This window comes from Marmota flaviventris, chromosome 2 (genome assembly GCF_047511675.1).
Source record: "Marmota flaviventris isolate mMarFla1 chromosome 2, mMarFla1.hap1, whole genome shotgun sequence".
NCBI classification, from domain to species: Eukaryota; Metazoa; Chordata; class Mammalia; order Rodentia; family Sciuridae; genus Marmota; species Marmota flaviventris.
In genome coordinates this window covers 120,522,017-120,544,084 of record NC_092499.1, presented here as the reverse complement: position 1 = coordinate 120,544,084, position 22,068 = coordinate 120,522,017, and the positions used below count along the sequence as shown (strand labels likewise).

The 22,068-nt window shown below is 55.4% G+C and overlaps 1 protein-coding gene across 1 annotated transcript in view; it reads right to left on the bottom strand.

Annotated features, from left to right (window-relative positions):
- Lingo1 (leucine rich repeat and Ig domain containing 1) overlaps positions 1–16,412 on the bottom strand; it is a 145,280-nt gene extending 128,868 nt beyond the window's left edge. The window contains exon 1 of the mRNA XM_027926088.2: positions 16,393–16,412. The gene's annotated coding sequence lies outside the window, so the exon portion shown is untranslated. The remainder of the gene's footprint in view (positions 1–16,392) is intronic.
- Positions 16,413–22,068: the final 5,656 nt, after the last annotated feature.

Here is a 22,068-nt window from a genome sequence, read left to right as displayed (position 1 = left end):
GCCCCCGGGGAGGGCTGCACCATGCACACTCAACAGATGGACAGAGGGAGCCTCTCAGGCCCAGGCTTGTGGACTTGAATTTGAGTCTGCTTGACTCTGAGGCCGGGTGTCTCTTTTGTTCTCCCATCTGCATCCCAAGTGCTCAGTAAATATGAGCGAATCAAATTCCCTGAAGACAGCTGGGCACAGTGTCCCAGAGGCCCCTGGCCTCACGGCCCAGACCAAAACATGGACCTTCCGTTGCCTCCCTCAGGGTCAGCAGCCGGCGGGGGCTGACCCGGGGGTGGGGGGGTGGGGGGGGCGTCTGCTGCCTTCCCGGGGGGCTGCCTCCCTCTCTGCCTCTCTCTCCCACTCTCGCTAGCAAGTGAGTAAGAAGAATAGAATTACAGTTTGGCTACACAAGACACAGAATTAGCAGGATTAAATATAAATAGCTATTAAAAGTGCCTTATAATTAAATTCATTTTCCAGTTATTTGTTTTACACACACACACCCGCCCACATGTGTGCACACACACGAGCTCCCATCCCCAGCTCCACGCAGAGTGGGTGTCAGGGCCCCCAGCTGCTAACCAACCTCCTCCCCATTGACACCTCTTCCTTGGAGTTCCGGTGTCTGCCTCGCTCCCTGTCTCTCCCCCCTCCCTGGCCCTACTTCCGGTCCATCCACCCAGCCTTTTCCAAAAGAACGGATGCCAACAATTACTACTACTGCTGTTTCCATGCACTGAGCCAAGCGCTTGACACCCATCACCTCCTTTATTCTACTCAAAGATTTTTTTTCCCACTCAATAAATACGTGGTTGAGTGCCAAGTACTTAATATACATGGTATCATTTAATGCACACAATGACATTCCTTCCTCCATTAAACAATTATTAGTTGAGCACCTACTACATGTCTGGGTTTGGCAAGTGCTAGAAATACTTTGGCCAACAGGACCCGAACCTCTGCTCTGCTCTGGTAAAACCCACCATGAAGGAAGCCAAGAGTCAGTGACAGGGCAAGTCCAAGGAACAGACTGCCACCGCTGAGCTGGGCCAGAGAGGAGGTCAGGCAGGTCAGAGGAAGCCTGGAGGGGTACAGGGTGGGTGGGGATTCTGCTGACAGCTGGAGCTCCTTGAGGACCCAAGCTCGTCCCATCTCTCTGTGTCCAGGGCAGGGTGCACAATGCTCTCCAGCCTCAAGTGACCTGAGCCAGCTGTGAGCCCAGGAGTGATCTCTGCCATTAGCCATGCTACACCTTCAAGGGACTCTCCCTCCCACTAGGCCTCAATTTCCTTCTCTGTAAAACAGGAGTAAACCTACCCCTGTCTGTCTTAGGGGTTAGCCTCACAGAGGGCTTTGAATGGCAAGGGCTCAGTACAGTGAGTTCTTCCATGATCACTACCGCCTTGACCGCTGCTCTGCTGTGACCCACCTCACCTGCAGAGCCTGCCCCAGAGAAGAGCTGAAGTCCTGCAAAGCTGCAGGGACAGGAAAGATGATACGGCCTGTACTCACGGGGTGCCCTGGAAGGAGACTGGCTCTGGTGATCCAGAGAGGGAGGGAGCACCCCAACAGGCCCTCAGGGTGCTTCCTGGAGGAAAGGCCAGGACTTGAGCTGTCTCCATCTGGCCCCTCTCTGATCCCTTGGCCTGGTCCTCAGCCCCTTCCCATGGGATCATGGGTGACTCCAGCGCCAGAGCCCATGCTGTAGGGAAGGGGCATGTTAAACACACTGGCCTTTGTTCAGCCAGCCCCCCTGGCTCCTGGGCCCTGGCAGAGGTGGTAGAAGAAGGTGCCGCCCTTCTACGGGCCGCATGGCTGGACAGTGGGGTGTATGTGCCCAAGTTTAACAAGACCCGAGACAATGCCAAGGTAAGATGCCAACCAGAGAACACGAGGCCACCAACATGTCCCCACTGTGTGCCGGGCACCCTGCTCTATCATCTCCCCAAGCCCAACTGCTACCCTTGCACACAGCGGGTGCAGTCATGCCTCATTCTTCAGAGGAGGTGGCTTGAGACCCAGAGAAGTGGGCTGTATCTTGCCCAAGTCACAATGCCTGCAAGTGGCAGGCTGGAACACAGAGCTATGTGATTCCAAGGACTTTCCAGGACGACCCTGCTGGGGGCAGAGGACCCAGGAGACAGTGTCCCTGGAAAATCCCAACCTTGCCCCTCTTGTCCCTTCCTGTCACCCCAATGCTCCCCACACCCCTAGGTCCCCCACAGGCTCCTGCCACTCAGTCAGCGCCAGGAGCCTGACAGTAAAGACTCATCCTAAGAGTCGGCAGCTGGGCTAATTAGCAGAGGCTCCATCCTTTCCTCAGTGAGGACATTATTTCATTATCCAAAGCCAAACACAGCCCCATGGTGTCCAGCAAATGGGCTCAGGAGGCAGCAAAAGAACACAAATCAATGGGCAGCAAGAGGCCTGCTCTGGCCCAGTCTCCCCATGGGGCTTTGGGGCTCTGTCCCATCTTTTGGACAAATACTGGGGAAGAGAAAGGCAGCAGTGCTGGACGGGAAAGGCTACACGCTGAGCGATAAGGCACAGAGCCCCCTGGACAGCCACAGCCCCCTGGACAGCCACGGCCACTGTCACTTCCAGACGAAATCCACTGACCCCAGGTAAGGGGAGGAAGGGGAGGCAGGGGGTGGGATTCGGGTGCCAGGCCAGGCTGCAACACCAGAGACCTGAGCTGGACAGTCCCCTGGTGTCCACTTGGGGACCAGCCATGTGCCCACGGAGCAGGGACCTGCCCTCAGCAGGCACGGCCTACCTCCCTGTACTCCACGCTGCCAGCTGCCCTCCACCCACCAGGCTCGCCCTCACCCCCACGCAGGCCAAGCCTCACTTAGCCTCCTCTCTGGTGACCATGCGATCCCCCCCTTTCTGCCTCTCCAGGCTCGGTGCCACCTCCTCCGAGGGGACTTCCTCACCGTCCGTCCCACAGAAGCCTGCTCTGCCTCACGCCTCATAGAATCAAGCCACGTGCCGCAGCGTTCGCCACGCCCTGCTCTCACTGGGTTGTGGCGTGGTTTTTTGGTCCCGGGTGCTGAGAGAACAGAGATCTGATGCCCCATCTCTCCTCCATCCGTGAGCTGGGTACAGAAATGGGCACAGGGTAGGTGTTTGCTGGGTATGTTGGCTCAGCGCGAGGGAGTCTTCTAAAGTTCCCACGGGCTGCAGTGGGGGTTCAGAGACCAGGGTTAAAGTTCAGCTGTAAAGCTGAGCTTCTGGGTGCCCCTGGATGTCACTGGTGTTCTCTTGGCCCCAGTTAGCGTCCCCACCTGTGGAAGCAGGGCTTGGGTCAGAATGACCTCTGACACCGAGTAAAGCCAGGTGATGCCAAGTTCCACTGGAAGGAGCTGCAGGCTCAAGCTGAGCTGGGCGCTGTTTGTGGTGCTGAAATCCGGGGTGGCCCTGCCTGGGCTGGTGGGCACAAAAGATGAACATAGCCACCGAGACAGAGGGCTGGGGGCTGAGAGGAAGGAAGCAGCTGAGAAAGCCAATTTATTTGGATTGCTGATTCCGGGCACTGCCAGGGACCATGGGCATGGGGGCCACTCTGGTGGAGGAGGTTCAGCCTCAGCCATTAGGAAACCAACAGCCTCGCCAAGGCCGAGAGACACCCTGAGAACCCAGTCTGATGGAGGAGGGGTCTGGAAGCAGATACACACCACGTGTGCACACACAAACACACACATACTCACAACATTCATGTAAACAACATGTGGCCAAGCCTCACAGGTATGGAGCTTGCAACCCAAAGAAAGGGCATCGCCACACTGGATTCTCCCCATAACTGAGGCACGGGGCACCCCATGGACCCACTTAACACAGGGGGCAATGAAACTCCATTCCCAGGGGCTCCTCCCCTTCAACCTGTGAAAGGCCACTGCCCAGTCCCCGCCTCTCTGAGGGATCAGGCTTTGTTATGGAGAAGCCAGTGACCAGCCCAGAGCTGGGAAAGCCACTGGGAGAGAGAGGGAAGAGAAAAGAGAAGAAGAAACAAGGGAGACAGGAAAGAGGAAGGGAAGAAGGAGGAGGGAGGGAAGAAGGAAAGTCACAGCTACTGAGCTGACCTTGGCGGGGCTCTGCACTGGCCGGGCCACAGTCTGCTCCTAGACCCTGTCTCCAGCAGCAGCTCCCTGATCACAGGTGATAACAATCCCTCTGACTTGCATGTCACCGAGCACCCCTCAGCCTGAGATCACCAAGTGCTTTGCCAACATTAGTTAGTTCATTAGGTGCACCCCCCTCCTTGGGGCAGGGCAGCAGGCCGCTCTGTCCAGCGCAGCTCAGCTGGGTGTGGGGTACGCAGCAGGCCTGGAGACCAGGTCACTTCACCATCCTGTAATGACAGTGTAGCTGAGCAAAGCCTCGCTAGAAGGGTTCTGAGCTTGTCTAGGACAGGGCTGGGGAAGTGGAACCTCAGCTACAAGGACATGCAGGTCCTTGTACATGCAAAAGGGCCAGAGCAGCCCCAGGCTAGACCCTACTCCACAGGTTAGACCCTGCTCCCCTGACCTGCCTTATTCTCTGAAGGGTCCCTGCATCGCTCCTCATGTGAGGGCAGCAAACAGCCCTTCATGTGTGGACAATGCTTGACAGTCATGGAGCCAGTAGTCTCATTAGGTCCACAAGGAACACAGGGCCACGGAGCTAAGATACTTTGACACTCATGTTCACAAACTAACACACAGCAACACAATCAGGCATGAATTGTCACAAACATATTTGCAATAAAATACAGTAATGCTCAGGTGTGGGGGGGGGGCACACCTGTAATCCCAACTACTCTGGGGGCTGAGGCAAAAGGATAGCAAGTTCAAGGCCAGCCTGAACAATTTAGTGAGCTCCTGTCTCAAAATAAAATAAAAAAGACTGTGGATGTAGTTCAGTGGTGGAGCACTTGCTTAGCATGTGCGAGGCCCTGAGTTCAATCCCCAGTACTGCTAAATAAATAAATACCCAGTGACACTGGTGGACAAATGCTCACATACACTCCACAATACATATACTGACACACAACCCACATACACAGACTCCTGCATGCAAAGTAATAAACACACACACACACACACACACACCAAGAGAAGGCCAAGGGGCTGGGATTGTGGCTCAGCGGTAGAGCGGTCGCCTAGCACAGGCGGGACCCGTGTTCAATCCTCAGCACCACATAAAAATAAAGGCATTGTGTTGTGTCCATCTACACCTAAAAATAAATTTTAAGAGAGAGAGAGAGAAAGCCAAGCCAGAGAGAGAACCCAGGGTCAGCAGCCCTGGCCTGTGAGGAAGGGAACACCCCAATGTTTCCCTCCATCTGAGCCCCTCACTGCCGGGCTCTCCCTTACTCCTTCCGCACACTCACCGCTGATTTAAGAGCCCTGTGTCAACCTGTGAACCTGGAAGAATCACAAAAGTGCCTCTGAAGGAGCACAGCCTCAGGGGAACAGCCCTCCCCTTCCCCATCCCACTCACCCCTCCTCCCCGAGGGCACTGGACACCTCCACGTGTGTACACACCTGCAATATGCCACTGCCCAGCGTGCTCACAAGCACTGCCACACACACACAGCCGTGCCATGCGCCCAGTCCCCCTGTGCTGTGTAGGTCTCCCCATCCATACAGACCCCCGCCCCTGCAGCCCAAGGGACAGGGGTAGGAGCCATAGGACATGAAACCCAAACCAGGGAGGGTGTTCCACAGCTCTTAGGAAGGTGAGGTGCTCGGTGGCCTGCCACCTCGGTCACTGGCCAAGCCACCTCACGTCCTTTTTCAGGGTCATATCCCCGGGGAGGCCCCCCTAGCTCCTCGGGAACCACCTTGGTGTGATGTTTGGCTCTATGTCTCTGAGAAGGGTCTTCGTGGGCAGTCTTTCTCAGGGGTCCTGGCTATGATCTGACAAGACAGGATGTCCAAGCCCCCAGGACAAGAGAGGCCAGGACTCATCACTCACTGACATTGACCCAGGGACACAGCATCCTGGGGTGAGGAGATCTGGTCAGCCAGAGCAACACTGAGGTGATGGTGACAGCCCCGGCCCGCCTCATAGGTGGTGGCCGGCCCTGGCAGACCTCGCGGGGAGCTGTGTGCGTGTCAGCTTTGTGCCTCAGTTTCTTCAACGCAGTGGGGATATTGCGAACACCTAGTCGAGGTGGGTGCAAGGGTCTCATGGTTCGCTTGTTTTTCCTGCCGAGTTCTACTCCCTCCCTGGATCCTGAGTCACAAGAGTTGTCACCTCAGGTCCCAGAGAAGAGAGGACAGGGTGTAGAGACCGGGTAAAGAGGCAGCAAGGGGTGGACGTTGCTCTAAGAGACAGAAGGAGAGGAGGAGAAGGCAAGAGGCCACGGACCTGGCCCAGGCTGGAGCTGGCTGGAAGTCCCCAGAGCCAGGAGCTCTGGCACGGGCTCCAGGCCCCAGGTCCCAGTAAGGAGCCCAACCTCCAGCTCGTTAGCCAAGACCTGCTCATTAATCACCCCTGGCTGCCTCTCCTGCCTTGGCTCTGTCAGGCCATAATAATATATGAAGAACATTCATTTATTCACCAACTTTCCAATCAGGAAAAGATATATGACGCTGTAGGAATGGATTTATCCTGACACCCAGCTTTCAGCAAAGTGAGGCTAATTTAAACATTTAAGTCAACGCTCGCCCCTCCCATCCCCTCAATTTTTTCTTTAGTGGGAGGAAGGTGAAGACAGAGGGGGTGGGGAAGGCTGAAAGTGTCCCTGCCTACATGGTTTGAGGGTTGGAGGCAAAGCAGAAGAAAAGGGAGCCCAGCAGGGGGTCCCTTTGACCCCTACCCCACCCCCAGCCCTACCGCTGAAATAAAATCGATGTAACAAGTGGGGGCAGAAGAACGTGCACTGGACAGGGGTCAGCATCTGGCTCCACCTCTGACTGTGCACGTCTGGGCAGGGCCACTGCTGTCGCTGGGCCTCCATTTCCTCATCTGTAAAGACCCTAGCAAACAACGAGATCCAGGCCTCTCAGCTTCCAAAGCTGTTTTTTTTTTTTTCCTTTTTTTGTCCAACGTAGGTACCTCCTCCCACCTGCATGCGGAGAGGAGAGCAGCAGGACGGCCACTCTGCAAGAGAGACACAGTGGCCGGAGGAGGCCAGAACCGCCAGGGCAGTCCCAGGGTGCTTCACCACGGAGGCCAGGCTTGAGTCTGGCCAAGGGGATGGCCCAGCCCCCCGCCCTCCAAGCTGTGGGGCTCGATGCCTGGGCTCCCATCCTGCTCTCCTCTTTGCTCTGTAACCCCCGGCAAGCTTCTTACGCTCTCCACGCCTCAGTTTCCTCATCTGAGAAATGGTCATAGCGAGCTGCCTCCTCCCTGGGCCTCTCAAGAGATCACATGCGGTCACCATCCATGACCGCACTTGGTGCGGAGGAAGAACTTGGGCATCATCAAGGGGGCCAGGAATCAGGAGGGAGAGGCTGGCCTACCCAGATCTCCCCAGTGCTGGTCCCCTCTTCACCCCGGGGCCCGACTGAGGTGTTCCAGGATGGGCTGGACTGTGCACAGTCCCCGGGGAGCCCGCGAGGCCCTCCTCCCAGGCAGCAAGATTTCTCTAGGCTCCAGGCTGAGCAAACGGCCCCACCCTCCATGAGTACGAAGTAAAACCAGAGCCTTCTCTGAAGACCTACAGAGCATTTAACAGCCGGGAAGGTAAAGAGAGATGTCCAGGGGGCGGGCACGTGGCCTGTGTAAAGGAACACGTATGTGTCCCTCCCCGCACCAGCCTCTGACCTGAGGTCAGAAACCCCCAGGGGCTCAGCAGCCTCGGGCTTGAGAGCGGGTGATGCAGAGGAGAGGTCCAGCCTGGAGGGAAGCTGCCCAAATGCAAGGCCGGAGGGCAGCTGGGGGCGGGGGGCAGCTGGGCCCCACAAAGCCTGGTAAGCCCCAGACGGCCAGAGCCAGCTCCCCAGGTGGGCGTGGGGCAAGTGACTCTTCAAGATTAAAAAAAGAAGCCAATTTGGGCTGGGGTTGTGGCTCAGCGGTAGAGCGCTCACCTAGCACGTGCAAGGCCCTGGGTTCCATCCTCAGCACCACATAAAAATCAATCAATAAAATTAAAGTAAAGGTATTGTGTCCACTACAAAAAAAAAATATATGATGCCAATTTTACCAACCTCCCCAGGTGGTCATAAAGAGCAAGGTTGAAGTGCCAAGCCCAGTGCCCGGCATGCAGCGGGCACCAGCAAGGGCCCACTCCTCCTGAGGACCATCCCATAATTCCAGAGGTGCAGGGAGCTGAAGGACGCTCTGGTCTCGTGCTTGGTGGGGTCCAGGAGGCCACACCAGACGCAACAGCTGGAGCGGGCGACTGGGGAGAGAGGTGCCTGCTGACGTGGGGGCGTCGGCATCTCGGTGAATCTTGCTCTAATTGAGCGTCCTATTAAAACACGTCAATGGGCGACACAGCCGTTTTAATAAAAGAGTTCCGGTGTTATTTTTAAAGTCACAACTGAACAAACATGCCGAGCCCCGTGCCCTGGACACAGCCGGGGGAGCAGAGTCCTGCTGCTCACGGGGTGCCAGCCAACGCCCATCCCAGAGGGGGACGTGGCCCAGAAAGTAGCTGCCAGGTCTCGGAGGCCCTGTCTCTGACAGGGCCTGAGTGACAATTCAAAGGAGGCAGCTTCTTTTTCCTCCTTAAAAGGGCGCGTGCAGTGACTCACGCCTGCTTTCGGCAGCAGCCTGTTCCTGGTTGTCGCTATGCACACCTGACGGCTGGCTCCCTCCTCCGTGGGGAGGGAAGGGGAACGTCTGACAGCCATGCTGGGTACAAGGGTCATAGAGGTGGGGACCCGCAAGTGAAGGTGTCACTCAGCCCCCACTGGCAGCCTTGGGCCAGGCCCAGCCCCCTGGGCTTCATGCATATGTGTAGAAGAAGGCTGGGACCAGGCATAGATGCTTCTAGAAGATTAGACTCAGTGGCCAACTTTTACAATTCACATAGAAATCTGGATTTCTGACTTCTCTTGGGAAAACCCGATCTGGCCACCATGGGCCTGCGTTTCCACGTGGTGATGATCATTGGGCTGATGGGTGGCCTCCCATTCCCCACAGACCCTACCAATCTTCCTTGCTCACACCCACCTACTGCCGGACCTCTGGGGAATTGGGGTCTGAGACCCCTGGGACAGAGGCTCACGGGGGGCCTCCAGTTCTGAGATTCCAAATCTCTAAATCTGCACTGAGGGCCCCATGTGGAGCCTGGGGCTGGGGCAAGGGGACACAGAAAGAAGTGGTCCATCCTGGGGGAGGAAGAGGGGTGGTGCTAACAGGACACCCAGCTAAGGCCCCAACTAGGACTACAGCTAGAAACACCCAATGATGAAGGAAACTGTAAAAGGTTTGATTTTGCTGTTAACCGACATCCATTTTTAAATTCAAGCCATTCTATTAAACCAAAATTTTGCGCCGATGCAAAGGGTGGAGCACTGCAGGGACCAGCCACCAAGCTGTGAAGGATGAGGCCACAGGCAGAGGACCACCTGCAGTCAGAGGCTGTCCCAGCGGCCTTGCTGACACACAGGAGCCACGGAGGATCCCTGTTTTCATACCTGGGTTGCAGTAGCCGGTTTCGAGGTTGCAGTGTAATTGTGCAAATACACATAATGGGCTAAAAGCTTTTTCTGCCATGATTGCGCACTTTCAAGTTAAGATGTCTAGCCTCTAGAAATGCCATCAATCTGGTCCAGGTCAGGTACAGCACATTCCAGGTAAATAATCTTCCACTGTAATTAAATGCTCGAAGGAAAGAGTTCAATAGTTTTCAGAGGGAAGGGCACGGAGGGCTCGGGAGTCCCACAGCTCCCTGGCTTCAGGGGCCTGGAGGGCGGGGGTCCACTTACTCTGCCTGGAGTCCTCCTGCCCAAGATTTCCCCCAAGACAGTAGTGTCAGAGGAGATGACCCAGAGAAGCCACCAAGGCTCTGCCACAGACCCAGCACCTAGGGCCTCCAGGCTGTCACCTGGTCTCATGGAGCCTCATTTGTCCCATCCATAAAGTGGACCTGAGTGCCAGAGGGGGCCTGGCCTGCAGCCTTATTCTCCTAAGGAAAGGCTCAAGGCAACTGAGACGCAGGTGGTATGCCTCATGGCTGGGCGACTCTAAACCAGGCTCTGACTCTCTCCACCTACAAGTGGGGCTTTGTGCCCTCTGGGGTCTTCCAAGTCCTGGAGCTTAATGACCACCCCTGAATTCACCCTGGCAGCTTTGACTACAACCAGAGCAACCTGAGGCCTCCAGGCACCTGGGGGAGGAAGAGGACAGGCAGAGGGCTGGGAGAGCACTAGGCAGACCCTGCTGGATGAAGGCAGGCGGGCTGAGGGTGAGTAGGGACAGTGGCAGGATAGTGGATGCCGGCCAGTTTGGGGGACCCTGGCTATGGTGGCCAGGACTGGATCGTGGGGTCTCAGGTCACACTGAGCACATCCTCTGCTCAAAAACCCAAGTGCAGGGGCAAAGAAGGATCTCAGAGCTTCAGAGGAGCAGGCTTTGGGCAAGCCTCCTCCAGGAAGCCTGCCCTGACCTCTTTCCTCCGTAGGTTAAGACAGCCCACATCAATTCCTGACCAGGTCATCAGAATATGGCCAGTACATCAAGTGTGGCCTTGAGAGGCCAGGGGCAGAGTCAGTGCTCTCTACGGAGTCTCCCAGACTCCTATGCTTCAAGGTCAAGACAGTGGATTAGAAGATAGGGAAAGCAAGACCAGAGGGGGACAGCATTTAGTGAAGCCACACAGTGGACAAGGCTCTGACCTTACGGTCTTTTACCAAGCAGGACCTCTACCTGTACTTCCTGGCTCTTATCTACCATGATCACCTTTCTGCTTTTAACACTCAGTACCCAGGTCCCCTCCTCCACAGAGCCTTCCCTGACATGCCACCCCAAAAGATGCCCCACTTCCTCCTCTGGCCCCTGCTCACCCTCTAGCAGCCCTGCACCCCATGCATCTGCCCCAAGGGGGGCCTGCACTGTTAAGTGGACCATAAACTGGCCTCCCACAGGGTCAGGCACTCCCCAGGGACAGAGGTTGCTCTCTGTTACCCCAGCACCAGACCCAGGATGGTGCCTGGCACATAGTAGGTGTTGAAAAGATGTCTAGGAATGCATGAAGGACTGAAGGTGAGGCGCTCCGGGAGAACCACCCAGAAGAGGAGGTGCCTGCACCACCCTCGCCCGGCTGGCGAAAGCTGCAGAATTAAGCACAAGTTATAATTAAGACGGGATGTTTGAAGAGAAACATAATCCCCGTTTCCGTGGGATCCGCGGGCACAACAGTAATTAACGTCTCATTAACATTCGCCTAATTAAGCAGTTTATGAAAGTGTATGGATTTGCATAACGCCACACCAAGCTCGCTCAGGCACGTCAAAATTAACCCCTCAGGTGCGGGAGGGTCCAGAAGTAGAAGACCAGCCTGGCCTCAAGAGAAGGGACAAGTGACCAGTCAGCAGAGGCTGGGGACGATGGCCTCACCTACCCTAGACCTAACCTTATCCAGCCCCACCCCACAGGTCCCTGTCTCCCCAGTCACTGGGTCAAGGTCAGCTTCTCAAGAAGGCCCTTTTAAGGGCTGGGGTTGTGGCTCAGTGGTAGAGCGCTTGCCTAGCACGTGTGAGGCCCTGGGTTCGATCCTCAGCACCACATAAAAGTAAATAACTAAAATACAGAACCAATAGAGGACATTTTAAAACATAGGCCCTTTTATAAGGAAACAAGGGTCACTGATCCCCACCCCCACCAATGGTCCCTAAGTGCAGCGTACTCCTCCACTGTGCTCCTGGGGCCCACCCTTCTCCCACCGTCTCCTTGGAACAGATCTTCCAGCTGAGAGCACATTTGTAGCTTCAGGAGCTTTGACCCTCCTAATGTCACTGGGCCCTGCAGCTCCCTAAGGGCTGCCTCAGCATCCTTCCCAGTCTACCCTGCGGAGATGGGCTCAGAGAGGTCCAGAGCCTGCCCAAGGTCACAGAGCCAGAGAGGTAGAATCCAAACCCCTCCCACTTTCCCAGGCAGCAGGACTTTAGAAACAAACACCGCAGCCAGCCACATGCTCTCCACCATGGGAAACAGCGAGCTGTTCCTTCTCACCTCCCCCTGGACACTAGTTAACCACCTCCCTGGAGTCTCCTCGACTCTGGGCCCAGCCACTGCTGCTGAAGCTGAGCATGAATCAAAGTCACCAGTGACCTCCCCGCGTGGGGAGGCCCCAGTGCTCCAAAAGAGAACAAGGAAAGGGGCCTTTTAGGATAGGGTTAAAGATCAAGTGAAATATTTCCCTCTAAAGCACTTTAAAGCCTCTCGCACGGCTGGCGTGTTAGATGGTTAATTACCACCTTCCGGGACCCCCACTTCCTCTGTGTTCACACCCACCAGTTGTGCACCAGGGATGCCTGTCACCCCTCTGCCCATTCCAAGGGCAAATTGGGACAACTTTTCTCTGTGATAATGAAGCAATATACATCAAGAGCCTTAAAAATGCCCAGGCCCAACAAGCTATAAAAAGGTGAGGAATTTAGCTTCATTACAATTTAAATCATCTGTGCAACAAAAGACATCACAAAGGGAAAGACAAGCCACAGACAGACCAGAAGAATAGACCTGCAGCACACCAGGAATGACAAAAAAAGAAAAAGAAAAAGAAATTCTGTTTCCAAGCTATATAAAGAATTCTGCAAATCAATAATTAAAAAAAGAAAAAAAAAACCAGCAAATCACCCACCTGTTTTAAAAGTCAAAGAATAAGAACAGGCAATTGTCGGATGAGGACGGGAGGGCTCACAAACACACAGCGAGGCTTGCCAACACACAGAGAGTCCTGAGAGACGCCAAGGAGGAGCATGAGAGCCGCCTCCCATCGGGGGACACCCGAAGTCAACACTGCCCAGTGTCACACTGGAGCCACAGACCGCGCACACACTGCTGGGGGAAGCGGGAGCTGCTCCAAGCAATCGGAGAAACAGTTGGACCGTATCGTGTGGCCGGCCACCAGGCCTCGCCACTCTAAGAGGCCTCCCACAGGCTCACGGAGAGCGTATGTTTCTGAGAGCGCAGAGGAACTCTGTCAATGTCCAACAGCATTGGGACGCACAGCGTGACCACAGCGGATTCCACATGTGCTGGGTTTACCCCCACTCCTTGGCAAAACCCATTACAATAAAGGATCTTTCTTGTACATGTCCATAAGGACCAAGAATGGAAGAAGAGGAAACAGCAACATCATTCTGGAAGCTGGAGAGCAGATGGGTGAGTGGTAATTGATTTGGCAGAGCTGAGGAAGCTGAGTCCTAAGTCCCTGTCCTATTACCTGGCAGAAGGCAGGCCCAGGAACAGGCAGCCGGATACCCTGGACGGAGGAAGGAGGGGCTGTGGAAGAAACAGGTGGACCCCAAGGAGCGCCATCCCATCCCCAGCTCCGTCCAAGACTGTGTGTGGGAGACCAACCTTACACGTGACTGAGTCACACTCCCCGGCTTGGTGCTGAGGCACTCAGTGTATCGTGCATGGGTGTGTCTTGCTACAGCCCCATGGGTGAAGCTATGCTCACCTGTTTCTTTGTAATATAACCCCTTGCCCTGTTTAGGATAGAATCTTCCATAGAAGTGCCTTGTGTGTGTCCCCTTCTCTTACTGTGCCCTTGGGTGTGGCCTACCCAGATGTCAATCAACCTGCTGACAGTGGACATCATGAAGATAGACTCAGCCCCCTGAAATCTGACCCCTTTCCTCATTTGAATAGCTTCTCCTCAATAAAAGGGGTCAGCGTGTGTGTGCTCTCTCTCTCTCTCTCTCTTTCTACGGACACTTAAGGTCAGAGGAGCCTCATAGCGACCCCAAAGAAAAAGGTATTTGTGTCTCTTGTGTGGTTATTTCATGCAGCCCAGTCAGCCCAGTTTAACTGGAGTGACCCCTGAGCCTTTTAGTCGCAAGATCAGAAACCCGGCAATTGTGGTTATTTTTTTTCCCTTGGGGAAGATCGAGCTGAGGGTCTCCGGGCTGGAAGACCCCAGGCTACACAGAAGGTGAAGACCATCTAAGGGAGTAGGTGAAAATTTATACCCTGTAATTCGGGTCAGGACCCCAGTCTTCCCTTCCCACTTGGCCTCCAGAGACTCAGTCCTTTCAGGAGACTCTGTCATTGGGGCTCCCCATGAACCAGACCCGACACAGGGAAGCCTCAGCTGACAAGCTCACCCAGGCGTCAGGGACACCAGCTTTTGGTGCCCCCGTGTCCTCCTACCTAGAGGCAATCCATGGAACACCACCAGACACTCAGAGACCAACTCCACCAGCTCAGCAACTTCTGACCACCGTGTTGTTCAGGGCTGGAGATTGGGGCTGACACCCAGCAAAATCAGCTAAGTGGATCAATGCAGGAAATCTTTAATATGAAGCAGAGTCCCACACAAGGGAGCAAATGGGGGAAAACAGCAACTTGGAGAGATCAGAAGATGCAGAGAGCAGGAAACTTAAAAAAAAAAAAAAAAAAGTCTCATTAATTTTCCAGAAAAACAAAACATAATATCCATAAACAAGAAAGGAATGGAATATATTCTGAAGAACATATTCAGTAAATAAGAAATTTTTGAAATTTAATATTTATCGGGCAGGAAAAAAATTTTAAATTTCGTCTATTAGGACAGGATGACAAAATCAAGGAGCTCTAGAAAGAGGAGCAGAAAGATCAAGAGACACAACAAAGGAAGGGAAGAAAGAAGAGAGGGCCCTCCAGGAAGCAGGACGCCTGGCAACAGGAGTTTCAGAAAGAGAATGAGAAAAGAGAGGTCAGGAAACCCTTAAAGAAGTAATCCAAAGACTGCAGAGAAAGGAACGTGAATCTCAGATTTGGAAAGACAAACCCACCAAGGACAGCTAGGGGGGAATGCCCAGGACCTGGAGGAGGAGTTCACTGTCCAAGTTCCCAGAAAGGAAAACCCCGACAAAGAACCCAATCCTGGAACAATGGTGATGTCTCCACACGGGTTCCTGAAGCATTAAAGGAGGGTCCCTGAAGGTCGGGGTCGGAGGTCTTGTCTAGAATTCTACACCCAGTCAAATTAGCAATGGAGATTCAGGACATGGTGAAGAATGCTCCCACCGGCCAAGTTTCACAAAGATACCTGCCAGGCAACTTTTCTGGAAGCTGTTAAGAAGAGGAAGATGTGGGATCCAGGAAGCAAGAGACTGAATGCGAGAGAGAGGTGAGGGGGACCCCAATAGTGGCACCGGCCAACCCCAGCCGCTGTCTACACAGAAACTGAACTGGAGCAGGTCATGAGGCTCAGGGAGAGGCTTCTTCAAGAAGATGGAATTTATGAAAGAAGTACTTCTCACGTTTAGTTACGTAGACAGGAGCTTTACCCAGCTGGGCACAGTTGACAATGGCATTAATGATGACTAAAAAAAAAAAAAAAAGAACCCCCCCCCCCCCAAACCATTAACCTCAGGGAAAATAGAGTTGTCAAGAGGGGAAAGTCATCAGGGAGTACTCTGCGGCTCACCTGGGAACTCAGACAACCCAAAATGTGGGTGAGAGGGAGGGAATGGAGGGAGGGTCAAGTCAACAGTTTATGTCGGCCAAGTCGACAGTTAAGGCCTGAAACCGGAAAAATCCCAATAGAAGCCATTTCCAGGGAGGAAACCCACAAAGAATCCAAAAAAGAGTTGCAAGAGGTAGCAGGGAAGGACAGAGGACGGCGGGGTTTGTGACAAACCCAAGAGGACTCCCTGAGTCTCATGGGGCCACCTCTGGCTCCCAGGCACTCCTGTCCCCTGCCGGGACCTGTGGGTGCCCACTGTTCCATACTCCCCACCCGCACGCCCCCGCCCCAGCCTGCTGGCAGCACCTGCCTCCACCCTGCCGGGTGTCAGGAGAGCACGGCCTCCCCTCCCACTAAGTGGGTGCCCCTGGGCAGACCGGGACACCCTCGGCCTCCTCTAGCTCCTCCTCCGCTCCCTGGTTGGGGGCTTCCTGTGGGTGGGGGTTGCCCACACCAGAAGCCCACTGAGTTTTTCTTTCTTTCATGTAACAAATATTTATTGAGCGCCTCCCCTGTCCCAGGCCCTGGGGAGAGGTCTGTGACCGAGGCAGCTGCAGCCTCTGGCCTCACTTTAAACAAATAAAGCCAGGAATACGAATCAAGGGGGAGCCATGAAGGAAGAGAACCAGGTCTGTGCAAAGAGGGCCCCTCTTACCCATGGGGACCCGGGAGCAGGCGGGGATGGTGACAGCAAACTGAGCACCAGGGCTTGAAGAACGGAGGGAGGAAGTGAAGAGGGACAGATCATGGTCTGCTCCCCCCCCCCCCGTGCCCCCACCATCACAGTGGCCAGCCAGGGCCAGGCTTGTCAGAGGACAGCAGGGAGAGCATCCCTGACCCACCTTTTAATGGAGATCGATGTCCCCCCGCCGGGGGATCCACATCTGCGATTCACTCCTCGCTTGGTTGGACGGGGTGCTGCAGCCCTGGGCAGGGAAAAGCAGGGGGGTGACGTCCTCTGCCAGGGACATCAGTCACTGCAGGTCTCTTCCCGCCCTGTCCCTCCACTTCACCCTGCGCTCACTCAGGCCTGCGCTGCTCCCACGGCTCTCAGGGACCACTCATGGACCGTGGTACTCGGGCCTCACTACTCAGACCCCAGCTGCAGCCACCACAGGCCAGGCTCAGGGCCACAGAGCTGAGGGCCGGTGACCATTCAGCACCCTCCTCCCTGCAACTGAGGAGGCTGTCCATGGCAGGGCGGGACCCAGGTGTGGAGCCTCCACCCGCCGCCACAGGCCAACAAAGGCCTCCAGAGGGGCCTCGTGGGCTCCGGGCCCCTGCCCTTGCTGGGCCGCCCACCCAGGGTGGCTCCTGCTCTGGGTGACCCACTTCCAGTCCCCCTGGAGCCTTTCTGACCTCTCTCCTGCCTCCCGCTCACACACCCAGGGTCAGCCCAGGAGTGAGGAACCTTCCCTGGGAGGAGCTGCCAGGGTCCGGTCCGCCCCCATGCCACACGCCGCTGGGCTGGATGATGTCACAGCTGACTGGGCCGAGGATGAAGGTCAGGGTGCTGTGGGGAGAGGGCAAGAGCCAAACGAATCGGCCGCCCACCCGCCCTGGCAGACAGTGACCTCACTGACAGCGCCAGGCTTGCCTTCACCCCCGCCTCACATACTGAGCAGAGAGGTTCCCCCAGAGAGAGCCAGGGAACAGGGGCCGGGAGAGCCACAAGCCACAGGCATGGTCCTGGGCGAGCTGGTAGAGTACCCCAGAGTTCAATCCCCAGCACTCACACACACACACACACACACACAACTCACCCAGGCCACACTCCAGGAGTGGATTCAAATCCAAGCTGACCCCAGATCCAGGGAGCCTCCTCCATCCCCCAGGAATCAACAAGCCCTTCCGGATCCATGGACTAGCCAGAGCCAAGGACACTGGCATTCCCAGTCTGGCCTGGCAGGCTGCCTCCCAGCCAGAGAGCGCCCAGACACCCACCCTTCCCACCTCCTGCCTGGGCCAGTCAGGGCAATGGGTCCCAAAGGGATAGGCCAGGCCCATCTCCAGGCCCCCAGAAGCCACTGTGGCCCTTCCCAGGGCTCAAATCACCCAGAACGCCGAGCCCACTCCCACCCTCTGACATGGTCCCCTTTACTCATCAGCACCTCAGGGTGAAACAGGGTCAGAGAGAGGATAAGGACAACATAGGTAGGGTGACACACACACCCGGGAGGCGGGGGGAGCAACCACCTCCTAGGGTGGGGGCTGGGCGAGGGGCTGGACGGTTCCTTCCAACCTCCTGGACACACGAGGACCCTGGACCCCAAAGGTCTGGCATTCTGAAAGGTCATGGTTGTGGCAATTTTATATCTGCATCCATGTTTGAGCACCGACTACATACGCAGCATCCAACAGCACCGTGCTGACCGGGCGGTTAACCCATTTTTGAGGGTGCGGAGACTTGTCTGAGGTCCCCACTGGTAAGTGGCAGGGCTGCGATCCCACTCTGTGCTGACTGGGGCCACAGGGCACTGACCCCACAGTCCAGTGTCCTCATGCCCCACCCCACGTGGGCTAGGGGAGGTGGCGGCAAGGGGCTGCAGTGGGTCCTCGATTGGAAAACCAGGGGCCTGACAGCCAGTGAGCCCTCGGTCCTGAATTCTCCACAGAAGTTGTCAGATCATGGGAAGGAAGTCCCACTCTGGCCCCCGTCTCCAAGATCCCTTCCACGCTCCGCAGACAAGAGCACCCAGTGTCCCTGGGGACGCTAGGAGGAGCAGCCCCTGGAAGCTGAGTCAGGAGGCCAGCACAGGGCCCAAGAGGGGCTGGGGTCCCGGACACTCCAGAAGCCACAGCCAGCCCTCTGCCTGAGGTGACAGGGAGCTCTGGCTCCAGCCACAGATGCAGTAACTTGGGAAGGGGCAGCCCTGGGTACAGGGTTCCTGCCCCTCGTCCCAGCTCTGGTCCAGGCAGTCCTTGGGTTCAAGTCCAAGCCAATCCCAGCTCCAGGGAGCCTCCTAGGTTCCTCAGGAGTCAGCAGGCAACTGAACAGTCACGTCACAAAAGTACGATCGGTCAACGGATCCATGAAAACATGTTCAGCATCTCTAGCAACTAGAGAAATGCAAATCAAAGCTACACTGAGATTCCATCTCACTCCAGTCAGAACGGCAATTATCAAGAACACAAGGAACAATAAATGTTGGCAAGGATGTGGGGAAAGGCACACTCACACATTGCTGCTGGGACTGCAAATTGGGGCGACCCTCTGGAAAGCAGTATGGAGATTCCTCAGAAAACTTGGAATGGAGCCACCGTTGGACCCAGTTATCCCATTCCTCAGAATAAAGACTTAAAATCAGCATACTACAGTGACCCAGCCACATCAAATTTTATAAGAGCTCAATTCACAATGACCAAGCTATGAAATCAACCAAGGTGTCCATCAACAGATGAATGGATAAAGAAACTGTGGTACATATACACAAAGGAATATTACTCGGCCATAAAGAAGAATGAAATTATGGCATTTGCTGGCAAATGGACGGAACTGAAGAATACCATGCTAGGAGAATTAAGCCAATCCCATAAAACAAAGGCAGAATGTTCTCTCTGATATGCAGATGCTAACACACAATAAAGAGGGGGAGGGAAGAATACAAGGTTATTGGATTAAATAAAGAGGAATGAAGGGAAGAGTGGGGGATGGGAATAAGAAAGTTAGTAGAATGAATCCCACGTAACTTTCCTGTGTTCACTATGAATCCAAATATACGACCAGTGTAACTCCACATCATGGGAACAACCACCAGAATATACAAACCCCATATATGGATACTATGTCAAAATACACTCTACTGTCATGTATATATAAAAAGAAAACCAAATAATAATAATAATAATCAGCAGGCCCTTCTGGAATCCTGGACAGACCAGAGCCAGGGACCCAGGCGTCGGAGTCCCCGGTCTGCTGGCCTCTCTCCGGCCTGCCTGCTCTAGGCTCCATGGGTTGATCACCCCCCCACCCATGCCTCTAGCCAGGCTGCCAGGTCCAGTAGAATCCCCCCGACTTTAGGAGCTACAGGGGAGATGGAATGCCCACCTCTGCTGTGCACGCCCCCTCCAGACCCAGAGTGGACACCATTCAAGGTTCCTGTTCGAAAAGAGGGACAGAATAGAGGAACCTGGCCTCCTCCCTGGTCAGTGCAGCCGGGGGCCCCGGGGCCAGGGTTGGCAATGCCAGCAGACTCCACCTGGCCTCCCTCACCTGGGCTCCCTTGCCCTATCCCTGAGAGATGGGGGAGAGGGCAATCCCACTCCCAGGGTCAGGCAGGACACGAGAGGTGTCAGGTAGCCAGGTGGACATCCCACCCCCAAACCCTGACAGTTCCAAAGATGCCCGCGAGTCTGGTAACGTCTGGTAACCTCGGCTTCCCCATCTGTAAACAGAGGCCATCGCAGTCCCCTCCAGAACCCCCGACTGTGGACGGAGGGGACAAGCGAGCAGGCAGACACGGGGCCTGGAGGATGGGAATTCTCCCCAGCAGCTGGGCCACCCCAGGTCCTGCTGAGCTGCCCCCAGGCTCCCACTCCCAGTGCCCCACCTCCACAGATTCAAGGTGGGGGAGGAGCTGGACTTTAAAATAAAGTGAAATTTGCTTCTCATTAAAATGAAGTTTGTCACCCCGATCATAAATTGTCCTTCTCAGCTGCAGAAAAAGGTCCATTAACACATTTTTTTTTCCTTTCTCCAAATGAGGCGAGAGTGGGTAGATTGGAAAATCCCTGTGGACATTGAAAAAGCCAGAAAAGTACCCCCCTAAAGAGCCCCCCAGCAGCCAAAAAAAAAAAATCATTGTAATTATCTGTCTGGGAGCGGGCTCAGGGAGAAGCCTTAGCATGGCTCGTTAAGGCGCTAATTAGCAGGAACCAGCTTCAGCTCTGGGGACTGGGGGCTGGGGAGTGGGCTTCAGCCTCTCCCTCCCTCCTGCCACCCCCTACCTTCCACCCACTCAGCCTCACCTGGTTTATGGGCATTTGCTCTCAGGTGAAATCTGATTAGGAGCTAAGGAGGTGTCCCCCGAGGCTGCAGAGCACAAGCTCATGAAGGCAGGAAGGGGTGGAGGCCAGGCCAAGGGCTGCTGCTCTGGAGACCTAGAGCCCAGGTCCCTGCAGCAGCCCATCCCTCAAGCCCAGGGGCCCAGAGACTCGGGCCCTGGGAGGCCTGGACACAGAATGGACAGCCTGGAGCAGCAGGCTGTGGAGGAAGGAGGTCGTCTGGAGCTCCAAGCACTTTTAATTCCAGCACTAACACAACACAACCAGCCAGGCGGGGCAGCTGGCACCTAGGATCCCAGCTACTCAGGAGGATGAGGCAGGAGGACCACAAGTTCAAAGCTGGCCTGGGAAATCTATTAAGACCCAGTTTCAAAATAACTTGCAGAGGCTGGCCTCGAATTTGAGATCCTCCTACCTCTGCCTCCTGAGTCACCGGGATTATACTGTCTCCTATTTTTTAAAAAAAAATTAACAAGGGCTGGGGATGTAGCTCAGTGGTGAGCACCCCTGGGTTCAATCCCCAGTACTGCCCGTAAATAAATAAATAAAACGGGGCTGGGATTGTGGCTCAGTGGTGGGGCACTTGCCCAGCACATGGGAGGCACTGGATTCGATCCTCAGCACCACATGAAAATAAGTAAATAAAATAAAGGTATCGTGCCCATCTACAAATAAATATATAAAAATAAATAAGACAATTTAATGAACACCAACTCTGTGCTCAGCTTGACCTAACTGACTCACAAATTGAGTCAATTGATCCACGACACCAACCCCACTTTGCGGATGGATGGGCAGGCTGGCGGCATGCTAGCAGGTGAGATGTGAACGGAGACAGGCCACACTGAGCCCCATCCCTGCTCCCCACTATCCTGGGAGCCCTCCACCCAGCCTGACTCCAGCCCCACATCCCTTGGCACAAGGCTCCCATGTTCTCCTGGGGGCACCTCTAGCACCAGCTGCCCTGTGACTTGCCCACTGCACAGATCTCTGCCTGGGGCCCAGCCTGGGGGAGCAAGGAGCCAGGGCAAGCGTCTCTCCATCGCCCTCGTAGCCCTGCCGAGTGATGGTGCCAGCCGGGCCCTGGAGCCTCTGCCCAGGCTGAGGTGCTCCTCCCAAACCCTCAGAAGGGGTCTCCCAGGGACAGCTGTCTGTCTATGTCCTGTCTACTCAGGGGGTCCCTGTGCCTCCCAGCCCTCCCCTAAGTCCTGAGAACACCCTGAGGCTCCCATGGGTCCCCAACACCTCCCTCCTCGACCCCTAGCTCCATGCCCTAAAGGGGCTGCTGAGCCAGTTCTGGGAGGGGGAGCTGCTCAGGGAGGGGGCTCAGGCGCTGATCCTGCCCTGCCAGGCCCCCTGGAGACCCTCTCTGGAGACAATGGGCCAGAGGCCTGGAGAGCCCTGCTCTGCCCTGTCCAGTGTCCCAGTCCAGGGGGGCAGTGAGAGTGTGCGGGCAGCATGCCTCAATTCCCTGGAATGTCCTCTCGAACCCCAACACTGAGCTGACTCTGCAC